We start from the raw sequence: 5,450 nt of genomic DNA, 5'->3' as shown, positions 1-5,450 counted from the left end.
GAATGTGACCCATAGCACTTTTTTTCAGCTACATGTGCACCAAAATCATTGATTTAATTTGTCAGAAAATATATGAGCACAGGATTACTTGATGCAACCCTACAGTAACTCCAAGCGTAGCCTTTTTTCCACACAGATTAAAGGGCAGTATGTGACCTTTCAACCCTCAGAGACCTACCATCCTCATGAGATTTTCCAGGAATTAAAATACTCCTGTGAAAATGTACATGCCTCTGTAAAAACACATAAAAATTTCACCTGCCCGAAATTAATCTCTCTTTTATTCCATCCACCAGCTGTGTCAGCAACGACTCCTGAGTCCCTTTCAGGGCGGAAGATGGCAAGGCTCATGCAGTCTTTCTGCCCGTTATGTTCTTTGGCACAATCAGTGCTGCCAATCTTACAGACAAATGCCAGTTGAAAAATCATGGAACAACAATCCTGAACAAAATGGCCAACACGGGAAAAAGGCCCTTTCTCCATCTTGTTTCGAGCTTGGGTAAGGAAGTAATAATCCCATTTGTGTTCAGGAGCCTTCCCTGAAACAGGGAGCAGCAGTCTGGCTTTCCCGAGCCTTGGCACAAGCACAGAGGACAGCTAAATGCAAAAGTTCAGAATTCAGTTCAAAACACGAACATTTCCTGCATATCAAGACGAAAAGCACGAAGACCTGATTGGATTTAAGCTGACTCTTTGCAGAATAAGAAACAAGAAATCTGTTCCCATAATATGTAAGAATAAAAGGAAATCAATTTAATCTTAAAGCTGACACAACCAAACAGAGGTAATAGTTATTAAACCAAATTAGGCTACAGGGATTCCTGCCACAGCACACTGACAGAAGCTCTGTGTCACCTTCAGTGATAGAAATATCAGGTTATAATACTAGTTTGTTTGTTTGTTTGGGGGGGGGGCACGTATTATTTTTAGTATTTTCAGTGGATAATGTTCAAAAAACAATACTGGCATGCATGTGGCAGAGACAGTCTGCCGCTTCTCCCTTCAAGACCAGGGAAAAAGCCTTTTACCACATATTATTCTACACCCACAGACATGGTCTAGGAAAAAGAGTAACAGCTTGGGACTGTATTACCTTGTCCACAGAACTCCCTCCAGAGAAGAAAACATCTCTCAGTGGAGAATGAAAGGCACTTGCACCCCAGGAAAGCTCTCACAGCCATACCTCCTGGAAGGGAAACTTTCCCGGGAAGACAGAGCCAGCCTGAAAACTCCAGAAAACACTGAAGAACGCCATTTTACCAGTAGAGCTGTCTGTCAGACCTTGAAGCCAAAAATCTCGATTTCCACATCAACCAACCCCCAGGGTAGATCTGAAGGGAGACTCCTGCACTGCATGTTTGAGACTATCTTTTGGTTAGTTTGTGGCAGGAAGGAAAATGCGGAGGGTGTCCAAGCAGCAACCCCTGGGCCTTAGGGACATAGGGGGAAAAAAGGTAGTCAGAATATGACTCTGCATGACAGAAAGAGAACACAAGAAACATCTAATACACCACTTAGAACGGTGCACTAATCAAGCGCATTAATGAGTCATTAGCGAGCATTATGAAAAACGGCGCCAGTGTTAGTAATTCCTGTTTGTCTCTGATGAAGCAGAAGTGGGATCAGCACAGCTCTTCTAGGCAGTCCAGCAAGAAGAGAGAGCATTTCCTTACGATTTACCTTCCCTTCTTGCACACCCAAAAGGCAAAACAAAAATCTGGGTCAAACATCCTCTTTTATCAGCTATAAAATCTCTCACTGCAACGTGACCATTGCACTAAACTACTACAACATTGTAGTAGTTTGCACAAACAAAAAGCTTGTCATCTGGGTTATCTCTTAAAGGCAGACTCAAACTTCATTCTTCGTGAGATACTGATAAAAGCTCCAGGGAAAAGGGCTAGAGACAGTAAACAACAATTTTATATGACTAATCCAATATAATCCTATGCTGTGTAAAAAGACCATCTGCATGGATTCCCACTGAAGTGCTTTAATAACAGCGCAGCAAGCCTCTGGCTGTCATGCTGAGGAAATGCTCTTTCACACTCAGGCTAATAATTCCAAAAGATTACTTCCTTTTTCTTTTTTTTTCCCCTTCTCTGTTTTTATTAAAGCTGTTAGCCACTTGCTCTCCCATTTAATTCCCTATTAAGAGATCATCCATCAAACCCGTGAGGTGACAAGGATCTGCACTGGAAGACATCTGCAGATTCCACATCGATGGCCAACTAGCTACAGAGAGGTCACCCTCCCTCTGCAAAAACTACAACCGATTTTATTGCATCACTGCAGCGTGCAATTACTGTCGAAGAAGAGAATGGCAAGCTGTCGGCTGAGGCATAATTAAACCAATTTCAGCTGCAGCACCTTCCCCTCTGAGCGATGCTGCTTTTTGCATCACGGACCGAGCAGACCACAAAGGGGATCTCCTGGTGGCACGCACAGCAGCCGTGCCCGTGAACACTGCGCAGCTGTTTAGGACAGGAAGTGGAGACGACTGCCACCTCCAGCTGAGCCACAGCTAAGTCAGTAAGGGCTTCACACCCAGGGAGAGAAGGAAATCCACGACTACGCTCCATTTTCTGCTCTGAGGTCAGAGCGAACAGGTTTTCCCCTCTGCTGCGCGGTCGTCGTCTCAGGGAAGGAAGTCCAACCTCTACACGAATCTGGTCGAGGCTCAGGAGGATTCAGACAGATGAAGCACCCAAGAAACACTAGTATTTCAGGTTCATCCAGGACGAGCCTATTCCAAGTGGATGAGATTAAACGCGTGGCGTGTGTGTAGGTTATGAAAGGCATGTGAGAGGAACTGGCTAGTGTTTGGGGTTATGAAAGATCAGAGGTTACGAAAGACCTTGGCAGTTATGAAAGATGAGCCGAGAGTCTGATCCAGCAAAGCAGAGAGCAGCCTCGACCTGCTCAGAGGTGAACGGACGTTCAAAATCACCCAGCAGCTCACAGGAGGAAGTTCATGCTGCATGGCAGGTCTCGGCTAAGGAAGGCTTGAAAAAACTTCAGAACAACAGTCATCGCCGACTAGGAGAATGATGAAGACAAATATTTCCATCTGCTTATAGGCCTTACAGGCAACTGTATTTTTTTGCAGAGTATTTGAAAGGTCTTAGAATACTAGCTGCAGCCACTGATTTTCTAAGAAGTATTCTTTCCTGGCTTTTTAGTTCTGTTTTAAATCTTTTATCTGCATGAGCCACGTAGCTTGAATGAATCTGTAAAAAGCAAGGGTTTATTCCGTTGATACTTTAGCTTCTCAAGTTCATTTTACTAATATTCTACCACCAGAACAAAGAGAACATTGGAGAAATTTTACTGAGCCAGATGGAGTTGCTTATTTTCCAAATGCCACTCAGACATCACTTACAAAGAGGACATACTCCTGCTTAGAAAAATACTGAGCAGAGCACTTCCCCCCTTTGCAGCAGTATTTCTCTGTGATGATGATTTTCTACAATTACCTTCAGCGAGGATATTTCTGCATCCTGCCTACTACACTATCATTCACACTGCCCTGTTTTTAAAACACGAGTTAAACAGACCTTTCAAATGCCCCTGTGGCAGCCTAATCACAACAAATCTCCAGGCACTGCAGCAGACCTGAGACACAAGGGAGGAAACCATCTGCTCTACATCAGAATAGTACCTAGCTGGTTTCAGCAAAAGGTATAGACTGTTTTACTGTTGGCCAATTCAGTAACTAAAACTTCATCTTTCAAGGAAAAACACAGCAAACACTTTTATCGTGGTCTGAGATGCTTCCTAGAATGCAAAGCCACGGTTAGCTGTAGATTTTCATATCTACCAAAGTTAAAGCTGTTTTTACTACATCTCACCAGTACACACAACTCCCCAGTAAATATGTTTACCCATCTGCCCCAGCACAGAAACTCTCTAGGGAAGGTCCTGAAGCCACCTCAAGCTATGCTGAGCATGGCATCAATAAAAAGCACAAATTTCTAAAACCTGGAGGAAACGGACATTAAGGAAGAATCCAGAACAATTCTGTTCTATACTATTCCAAATTATACCACGTTTGTAGGGTTCTTGCACTTAATGAAACTAGTCTTACGTGAGGACAAAGCAGATATGAGGTCAGAGGAAACGAGTGACTTAGAAGCAGAATAAGCAGTCAGCAGAAGGATTGACAAACGTTTGGTGAGGATTTCTTCAAGCAAAATTTCATAATTTCATACTTCAAACAAACTTTAAAACTTTGGGTAATAGTCAATTCACCTTCTCAGGGTTTGTTACTGTTTTTTCTGATTCAAAATGGGGACTAGAAAATGTTTTGCTAAGTAGACCGACAGCCTTGCTGTCTTTGTGGTATCCACTGCCACAGTGCAGCTTAGAAATTTAAAGAATGAAGCTGAATTCTTGCACTACAATCCACGAAGTTTTGTCATTTATCTTAGAAGGAAAAGGTCCAAGCCTTTTATTTTAAAAAGCGTCTATTATTTTTGTGAACGATGTATGGCAGGACTGTTATGTCCCTCTCATCCCAAAGTCATCTGTGTCCTACAAGATAAACAACTAAATAAAAGAAAATAGATCTAAACTTAGGGTCCGTTAGCTTAGACAGAACACCCAAGCCAATTAAACATAGCCTAGCCCATAGAAAATTAACAATTTATTTTGTGTTCACATCAGATAGTAAGTGGTAGTGTTATGAAATCTTCTTAATGCACATATGGCCACCACTAAAGCATCTCTGTTCTACCCCTCAAAGGTCACTGAAACTGAAACCTCCGACCACAAAGCAGGTGCTAAAAGACAATAACAAATTTCATAGACTCGATGTACTTAACGCCTTTTTCAAGAAGCTATGCTGACAGACTCCATCCCTGGACTCTCTTTTGTCCAATTCAACGCCAAGTGTGCATCAGACCAAGTCATTCGGAAAAGCCTCGCTTTGGCAGATGAAGTGTATGTTCCCAACGCTCACTCGGTGTTGTAAGTATTACAGACTGGTCACTCTGTTGCGTAAGTATGCATTCATTGTAGGCCACCCTTCTTCTACAAAGGGGATCTAGAACCAGAATCACTCAGCTGTCTGCCACTGCTCCCCTGCTCTGCTGGCTCAAATGCATGGTAATTTGGCTTATATGGTTTCTGGACAGTAGGTTCTTAATTCTCTTCTTCTCATCCCTGACACATCCAAAATGACATACAAAGACAAGTGAAAAATCTAAAGGGCAATGTATTTGTTACCACACACTTTAATTCCCAAGCACTAACAAGCTGCTGAAATTAAAAATCTGTTGAACTGCCTTTCTACTGCCGGGGCCACTTTTCCCACACTTCTCCCCTTTATTCTGGAGACGGCCGATGCTAACCGTCAGCTTTCCCCGCGGCAAAGCCCCGGTAACGCTGACGGCCGGCCTCCCGTTCCCCGGGATCGCCCCCCGCCTCGGACGCACCGGCAGGGCACCGGC

This window comes from Pygoscelis adeliae, unplaced genomic scaffold (assembly GCF_000699105.1).
Source record: "Pygoscelis adeliae isolate BGI_AS28 unplaced genomic scaffold, ASM69910v1 Scaffold42, whole genome shotgun sequence".
Lineage (NCBI taxonomy): Eukaryota > Metazoa > Chordata > Aves > Sphenisciformes > Spheniscidae > Pygoscelis > Pygoscelis adeliae.
This window is presented reverse-complemented; position numbering follows the sequence as displayed.